This window comes from Hipposideros armiger, unplaced genomic scaffold (genome assembly GCF_001890085.2).
Source record: "Hipposideros armiger isolate ML-2016 unplaced genomic scaffold, ASM189008v1 scaffold_232, whole genome shotgun sequence".
Classification (NCBI taxonomy): domain Eukaryota; kingdom Metazoa; phylum Chordata; class Mammalia; order Chiroptera; family Hipposideridae; genus Hipposideros; species Hipposideros armiger.
The window spans coordinates 652,707-661,820 of record NW_017731582.1 but is presented as its reverse complement, the minus strand read 5'-3'; the positions used below and the strand labels follow the sequence as shown (position 1 = coordinate 661,820).

Here is a 9,114-nt window from a genome sequence, read left to right as displayed (position 1 = left end):
TCTGGCATCCCAAGCGAGTTCTTAACCATCGCGCCACTCGGCCGGCCCCAGCAGCTCTCTTGTAGAAAGGGGCCCTGCCATCCCTGGGTCTCTTGTGGCACGTTCCCATCCAAAGAACAGCATGCTCAAAACCCAGTCCTGAGATTATGAGAAAAAATAATATTTAAAGGCACTTATTAAAGATACTCAGAAGGCCCCTCGAATGTCAAACAGCTGTGCGGAAACCCTAATTTGATGATATACGTGTTAATGAAGCCCAGACATGCAGATTAAATTCTCTTTAAATCGCACGTGGCTTTAAAAATGTATTTCTCTCTGGCATGTCTGGTTTGAAACAAGGTTAGCGAAACACCTGTGAGGGAGGTCCGCTGATCTGGCGGCCTTCAAGCAGGAGCCCAAGACAGTCCTGGCTCGGGCCTCTGGGAGCTTGCAAGCTGGATATGGAAAAAGACACATGGAGACACACGTTAGCATCCGCATGGACCAGCGCAAGCAAGGGCACGCTGTGAGGGCAGCTTGCTGTGCGTGGTTCTTTCACGGAGTCACCACGGTGTGCCAGGCCCTGCCTGGGGCACTGGGAATGCACTGGTGAAGATGGAAATAAGCCCTGCGCTCATAAGGCAGGCGAAGGGGATAAACAATAAATAGAGAGGCAGTTTTCTCTTTAAGGGAGTCTCCGAGTCTAATGGTGCTATTAAGAAAAGAAACACTGTGACATGATATGAGAAGCAGGTTGGGGCGGGGGAGAGGGGAGGTTGTCCGGGAAAAGCAGTGAACCATGGAAAGGCTGGGGAACAGCCAGTACTCAGGCCCTGGTATCAGAACAGGCCTGGCCAGTTCAGAAATCGAAGCAGGCCGCCAAGGAGTGGGGAGGTGGCACGTGGCAGATGCACAAGGTCCAGGACTCCACGGCTAGTGAGGAAATGTCCTCCGAACAACGCGGATGATGCACCGTGCACAGTGCCGGGAGACCAAGGTAAGAGACAGGAGGAGAGATTTAACTCAACTGCCAGTGGGAGATCAAAAATGCAAGCCCGTTCCAGACAGAGGCATGGCTGGGCTGTTGGGTGCTGGCCCAGGACTGGTCACGTGGGGGAGTCCACTCTGGGAAAAGTCCTCAAGCTGTGCGCACAGGGCCTGTGAACATTTCTGTAGCTATCTTATTCCTCCATAAGTGTCCGCTGAAATGAGGACGTCTGTGCACAGGAAACAGCAATGTACTTTTTGTAAGAATACATGTCAACCAAACGATAGACCTTAGTACAGCAGAGGGGTTACCTGGGGGCGCAGCGGGGAGGAGGGAGTAAATTGGTGAAAAGTCTTCCTGGAGTGCTCAGACACTGTTGCAAGTGACTTACATGTATTAACCCGCCCACTTATCTTACATTCTCAACAGCCCTATGATCTTGGTAAAGCCGACATTCAAGTGAAGAGCGTAGGCCTGGAGCTGGCCTTGTTATCCCTATTTAACAGACATGTTAATTGAGCTCCTGGTAAGGAGTGAATGAGTGAGTGAGTGAGTGAATTAATGAGGGAAGAAATGAATGAATGAATGGATGAATGAATGAATGGGTGAATGAATGAATGAACAAATGAACAATTTAGAATAAACGAGCCCTGGTGCCTCTGGGTGGCTATTGACATGCAGGTGGGAAGTTGCTGACAAAAGCTTCAAAGGTCACTGCTGTGTGTTTTCTCAAGCCCTGCAGGTAGGACCCCCCACCCCCACCTCCTGGACCCCCCTCAAGCCCACCTCTGGTCATGGTGGGAGCTGGCCTCTTCTATCCCTTTCACAACCAGCATGTGGCCAGGGACAAGCACCCAACAGCCAGCCACCCGCTGAAGCCTGGTGACAACATGACAGATTAGGAGCTCTACAAAGCCCGGCCACAGGAATGACAAAAGGAAGGAGATGATAACTTTCCCAGTCCCCCGTCTATTTTTATTTCTCTCTGAACCTTGAAAGACAAGGGTTCCAACAAGCCGCTCCTGCTTGCTGATTGAGACTTGAAGTGTCCTGCGTTGCTTATCAATGTCCCAGCCCTGAGTCAGGGACCAAGAGGCGAGAGACAAGGCTAAGGGGAGAGCGGAAACAGCCCAGCCCAGGCTCCAGACCCCCGAGTGGGGAGAGAGACGCTCTTGCAGGGGAGAGAAGAAACCCCAGGCCACACGCCTGATGGCTCTTCTGACATTGAGTGGCAGTGGGACCTCAGCAGACCCTCCCAGAGCCTGGTTTGCTCATCTATAAGACAGGTGGGGTGACCCCGGCCCCTCCCTGTCACTGGGATGTGAGAAGGATGTGTGAACCTGTGGCAGGTGTTGGGCCAACCGTCCCATCTAGTACCCTGAGATGGAACTCCTCCTGAGTCTCCTCCTAGGATCTCAGCCCAGCAATGCCTGGCCTCCCGCAGCCTCCTGGACCCCCGCTGTGTCAGGAGCAGACATCCCCTTTGGGACGAGGCCGGGCCAGAGTGAAATCCCAGGGCCTCCGTTCTGCAGCGTGTGAACCAGATGGGTCATTCCTCCCCTCTGGGCCTCCGTCTCCTCATCTGTCCAGTGGGGACAGGGGTGCCCCATTGCTGGGGCATCACTGGGGAGAGGCTGATATCTGTTAAACACTTGTCACTGGGCATCTGGCCCATAATAGATCTCGGCAGGTGGNTAGTTAGAGAGGGGACAGACATCTGGGGTCCAGGAATAACTCCACTACTTACAAGCTGTGTGACTCCAGGCAAACGGCTTGCCCTCTCTGGGCCTATTTCCCTCCTGGAAATGTGAGGGCACTGAGCCCCACCTCCAAGGCTGCTGAGGGGATCACAGGAGAGGACAGCCCAAAGCCAACAGAGGTAAGGCCTCCAAGGAGCCTGTCAGGCCCGTGCCAGCCCCACTAGCACATCCCCACTGGGCGTCGACCCTGAGCATCGATGTGGCCCCACTGGGTCTCTGGAGGGCTTTGCCTGCAGAAACAGACTCTCGCATGGCGGAGGCATCGCCTTTCCTGATCTCCATCCTCTCTCCCATGCCTCCCATTCAAAGAGCGATGTGGCGCCAGTTGACAGATGTCCCAGTCCCAGCATCAGGCCAAGTCTGGCTACGGAATGACCTTCCTCCTTCATCCATCAACACAGCAGTGCCCAGTGCTCATCCCCCAGAGAACCTATCATCAGGTTCCTGCTCATCCATCTAACTTCCAGCAAACTCCCTCAGGGGACAGGCCGGGCGGAGCTTCCAGTGGGACCGACGGCGTTTGGCACTGGAAGCAGCTCTGGGTCTCAGTGCAGCTGGGTGTCCTAGGGCAGGTCCACTCCCCATCTGGGCCTCGGTTTCTCTTCTGTCCGTTTAGTCTAAGGGTGTTAAAAATCAACTAAAAAGGAAAAGAAAAACCTGCCAGCAAAAGAAAGATAGCTGCCTCTGGGAGGACCCAGCCCTGGGAGAGGAGATTGAAACACTGCCCTTTACAGAAATCAGCTCTCAGAATTCTACCTCAGTAGCTGGTGCTCAGAAACAAATACAGATTCAAACTCCGGCTCTGTGAGCACCTCACCGTGTGACTTTGGGCAAGTTGCAGACCCTCTCTTAATCTCAGTTTTCTCGTCAATAAATTAAAATAATAATACCCACCCACCTCCCTAGGTTATTAGGAGGATTGTTTTTAAACAACATATAAAAATGATATCTGCCATTTTTAGAGCCCTGGCTGCATGCCAAGCTCTATGCTATGAACTTTATGTACCGTCTCATTTCTTTCTACAATCACCTGTGAAGTAGGTATTAGTATTCTGTCCACTTTACAGAAGGACAAACTGAGGCTCTGGAAGGTTAAGGGATTTGTACAAGGCACAGAGCTGGCAAGTGGTAAAGTCACAATTTGAACCCAGGCAGTCTGGCTCCAGGGGCCATGGGTTCACCCAGCATTTCACACTATGATATGTGTCAAGTCCCTCACACATTGTAGGGGTTCCATTCATGTCAGTTATATCAGGGTAACCATTGTTAATTCTTAATCTTTCCTTTCCTTGGCTAAAAGGACCTCCTGAACTGGGACATTTCCTCCAGGGCTATGCCTTGGGGCTTTGGCTCAAAACTGTGAAGGGAGCATTCACCCATCTCTTCTGATGCAAATCAAAGCCTTGATTGGAGACAGCCTTGTTGTCCTCTGACCTGCGTGCCTTGAGCCCACTATAACTTGGCACCTTTCTCTGTGTTGGGGACATTTCAGGCTATGCAGAGACCCAGAGAAGGAAGGGGGCAGCAACAGGCAAGCCCAGTATGCACTGCCTCAGCCTGGCCTCCTGAGCACCCAGTGGAATGGAGAGCAAGGCCAGGGGAATCAGAGAGACCTGGGATCAAAGCTGGGCTCTCCACTGGCCAGCTGTGTGACCTCAGGCAGGTGAGCTGCCCTCTCTGGGCTCTGCTTCGTCCCCAGGAAAATAGGGATGTTGATGCCCACCTTGCAAGGTTATGATGCATAAAAGTACCTGGCACATAGCAGATGCTCAATAAACGGTAGCTGCCATCACTTATTTTATTTAGGCCAGCCACAGTTTCTGAGCCAATTACAGTCATCCTGCTTCAAACTCAGCAGCTGTTGGCCAAAAGCTGTCTGGCTGGTTTCAATATGCCTAGGAGTTTAAATGCAACCAAAGGTTTTGGGAGAGTTGGTTGAGTTTCGCTGCTAGTTATTTGCAGTGTCTGGAGGCTCAAACCCAGCCCAGGGGGCTGGTTCTTCTAGGGGACCTAGGAACCAGCCTCTGGACTGAAGGGGGCAGGCTGTACAGAAGGGCCAGCTGTTTCATACACATCTGCAGAGCAGTCACGGGTAGAATGAATTTTAGGTCTTCCTGTTCAAAACAAGGGTCTGTGGCTTAGTGGAAAACCAAGCCTGGCCCAGCCCTAGTGGCAGCTAGAGTGGCACTCAGCCTGTATTTGCAGGAAGGGCAGATTGGTGCTGACAGCCTGGGGCCCTGCTCTAAACCTGTTCCTTTGAAAGAACCACCAGCCAACTGAGCTGCTGTCACACTAGAATGATCCAGTTGGGGTGGTAGGGTATGGGATGCTGCTAAACTCTACCACTGATACTGGAACCATCCTTGATTAGGTAAGCAAGGCATCCTGGAAGGTAGTGAGAGAAGGGCAGACCCCCAGCCCGACCTGGCCCATCAATGCAAAGCAAGGATAGAGCAACAGAACATGGAGCGGAGATGAATAGGACCGTGTGGAGGCCAGTATGCTCAGGGCTTCGTGGGGGGTCCTGGGAGTGATCCCGGTGGCTGGGAGAAGGATGAAGCAGGAGGCCTGGGAAGCAGTGTAGGTTTTCTTTCCATCACTGCTGTGTGATCTTGGGGACTCTGTTTGCCCTCTCTGGGCCTTTTCTGCCTCATCTGAGGAACAGATATGACTGTGAGCCATAGAAGATGATGACGGGGTTTTTTTTCACGGTTGTATTCNTTGCCCTCTCTGGGCCTTTTCTGCCTCATCTGAGGAACAGATATGACTGTGAGCCATAGAAGATGATGACGGGGTTTTTTTTCACGGTTGTATTCATAGCAGCCGGCTCACTGCCTGGCACACGGGAAGCCCCCTGTAAATAATTGCTGAACCAAGATGCATCTCCCTCCATTCCTTCTCCATGTAATTTTCCCACAGGCAAGCTTTAGATTAGAGAAGCATTCTGTGTGGACACAGGCTGTTCCTGATGCAAGAAACAGCCAGTATGTATCTAATTTTAAAAAGCATTGATCCAGACTGTTAGATCCTAATGAGGCAGAGACGGGGAGAGAAGCCTTCATCCCTGCATCCCTCTCTGGAATGGCTGTCCCCACACGGCCACCATGGAGCTGACAGCTATCGCAGCCAGAAAGCACCTCAGGCCCCCAAGCCAGGATTACAAACCCAAATGCCCCTAAGACTTGTAACAGGAGTGAATGGGGCCAGCTGAGGTCTGGGGCGAACTGGACAGTGTTCTCCCCGCCCCCAGGGCAGCTCCTATCAGCTCCTGTCATTGATCATTGAAGAAAATGCAAGCCTAGAGCAGCCAGCACTTAAAGTATTTTTTAAAGATGAAAATCTGGATTTTTATGTGAAATCGCCTGATTTTTAAATGTTGGTTACTAATGAAACAATTCAAAAGAAAAAACCCTGGGTGAGGCCAACAGAATATTTTTTCAGGCTGGATTCAGAGCCCTGAGGGCTCGTGGCTCATGACCAGGAAGCTATTCAAAGGGAGAAGACAGATCCTCGCCCCAGGGTGCCCATCAGTCCAGTGGTAGAGGCACAGCCCTGCCCTTGGGATTCCCGGTTCTGATGGGAGAAGTATTCCATCACTGCTGCAGCATTCCATCTGGAGCAACACGCAAGGACGTGCCGATGAATTTCATGTAGACAAGACCAGGGCCACAGGGAGTCACAGAACGGACAACCAGCCTGGAAGAACGTGGGGTGAATTGAGAAGATATCTTTAACCCCTGCAAACTCTTGAAGAAAAGGCAGCATGTGGGGAGCACAACCAAGGCAGAGACCCAGAGGCAGGGCAGACAAGGGCCTTGGGTGGGAGGCAGGGAAACCGGCAGCTGAATGGAGAGACGGAGCCTTGGAACATCCAAGCCAGAAGGGCTCCTACAGATTGCTTGGCCCCATGGTCCCAATATACAGATGGGAAAATAGAGGTTCAAGGAGAGGAAATGCTTGCCCCCTGGCCCTGCTCCATTCCATAGACAGAACAGGAACGAAGTCACAGGAGACCAGGCTGGGGATGGGAAGGGACCACAAAGCCAACCTGAGGGATGGCTGGTTGGCAGTTTACAAAGATGAGGCGCCCCCACCCCCACCCCCTGGTCTGTGAGCTGGAGCCAGGTACTATCTGCAGCCATGGCTGCCCTTTGAATTAACCTTTAGACTGTGCAAATTAGCAGTTCCATCCATCTTCTACACAAAAGGCTCCAGAGGTCTGGCAGGGGACGTCAGCGTGGTCCAGAAGGAGCCAGGGGCTCAGTGAGAGTCCCTGGGGGAGCTGGGTCTACATGGGCCTCATGTACCAGCCAAGCTGCTTGGACAGTTGGGAGCCAGCAGAGGACGTTTCCATCTGTATTAATGGAGTTGGATTTTCTCTGCCACATTCCTTAAAATTTTTTTAATTTATGTATAAAAGGCATAAGGGTGTGGAACTTAAGTGAACAGCTCAGGGAACTTCTCCCATATCTACATCCATGTGATGTCTGCCCATCTCAATGTATACATCGTTCCTAGCACCCTCCAAGCTCCTCATGTGTCCCTTTCCAGTCAAAATCACCTTCCCCAAGAGGTGGTGCTATTCTGGCTCCTGTCACCATCAATTAGCTTTGTCTGTTCTTGACTTTCAGGTCAGTGGGATCACAGTGTGTGGGGCCTATGGGGGATTGCATTTTCCAGAGAGAGTTGCAACAATACCTCCCATTCCTTTTCTCACCATGTGATGCTGACACTCCTCCCATAGAGGAGTGGGGTCTGTGTCTCCGCCCCTTTGGCACTGAGTGGACCTTTATGACAGCCTCGACTCACAGAGCCAGGTGGCATTGATGCTGTGTGACTTCTGAGTAGATCGCAAAAATGCCATGCGTTGTCACCCTGCTCCCTTGGGACTCTTGCTCTTGGAACCCGGCCACCATGCTAGGAGGCAGCTCAAGCAGCCTGTAGGAAAAGCCCATGGAAGAGGATGGACTGAGCTCCCGGCCAAATCAGCAACAACCTGCCAGCCGTGTGAGTGACTCGTCTTGACAGGGGATTCGCCAGCCCCAGTGGAGCTGTGCCCACTGACGCCTTGCTGAGCAGAGACGAGCCACTGCCCCCACATCCATGTCCTGCCTACATCGTATCCTGTGAGCAAAATAAATAATTGCCTGTTTTATGCCGCCGAGTCTGGAGTGGTTTGTTATACGGCGACAGATCTCTGAAATGTGGTCCGCAAAAAAAGATTTTAAGCAGAATAGTGAGTTCAAGTAAGTCCCGTATCCATGTACATAATGACAGACTGAACACAAATTGGCTTAAGGAAAAAAAGAAAGAAGGACATAGTGGTTCTCATAACTAACAAGTTCAAAGAAGGTTTGTATTAGTTTGCTAGGGCTGCTGTCACAAAGGGCCACAGGCAGCAGGGGCTTAAATGACAGAAGTCTATGGCTTCACAGTTCTGGTAACTAGAAGTTCAAGATCAAGGTGCCAGCACATTGGTTCCTGCTGAGGGCTGTGGAGGAGAATCTGTTCCTCTCTCCTTGGCTTCCTGTGTCTTCATATCATCTTCCCTCTCCGTGTGTCTCCATGTGCAAATGTCCCCTTTTTATAAGGACACCAGTCATACTGGCTTGCGTAAGGATCCACCCTACTTCAGTATGACCCAAACTAATTACATCTGCAACAACCCTAGCTCCAAATGAGGTCACATGCCAAAATGCTGGGGCTTAGGACTTCAGCGTATAAATTGGCGGGGGGAGGAGGGGCAGGGGGAGGACAGAATCTGACCCAAAACAGGGTTAATTCTGTCCTGGGCAGGTCCAGACCTTCTTGGCTGTCACCAGCCTCTCTACACCTCTCAGCTTTGCTTTTCTACGTTTGGGTCATTCTCAGGCTCTACGTGGTGTTCAGGCGTCCCAGACGTACAGCCTGTGTTCTAAGGTATCAGCAGAAAACGGAGCTGCCTCTCCCCACAGTCCCAGCTTGAGTGTCCTCCCATCTCATTTCCTCGGATTGGGCCGTGGAGCCACCCTGAGGCCCATTACTGCCACTCAGGAAGGCCATACTGTAATTGGTCAAACCCGAGTCCCCTGCGGACCCCTGGAGCAGGGCTTAGGGTCAACTCCCAGGAGAAAAGTGATGGGGCCCGAGAGCCGAACAACTAATGCCCGCCATGGAGACAGGGCGATGTTTGGAACCCATGGCTCCGGCCAGCTTGAGCCAGAGCCCACCGGTCAACAGGAAAGGGCAGGTAATGTGGATGGCTCCGTGCCGACCTCCCCGCAGCCAGCAGCTCTCTCTTTTTTTTTTTTTTAAGATTTTTTTTTAATTGGGGAATTGGGGGGATGGGAACAGTGCTGGGGAATTGGGGAAAGGGGAACAGACAAGTTGCTGTCCTTTTGTTCTTCA

General features: G+C 51.9%; 1 long non-coding RNA gene across 1 annotated transcript in view; it reads left to right on the top strand.

Annotated features, from left to right (window-relative positions):
• The first annotated feature begins 920 nt into the window (after nt 1-920).
• Nucleotides 921-9,114, top strand: part of LOC109389393 (uncharacterized) — a 15,452-nt gene continuing 7,258 nt past the window's right edge. Inside the window, exon 1 of the long non-coding RNA XR_002125389.1 lies at nt 921-976. This is a non-coding gene — a long non-coding RNA (uncharacterized LOC109389393). The remainder of the gene's footprint in view (nt 977-9,114) is intronic.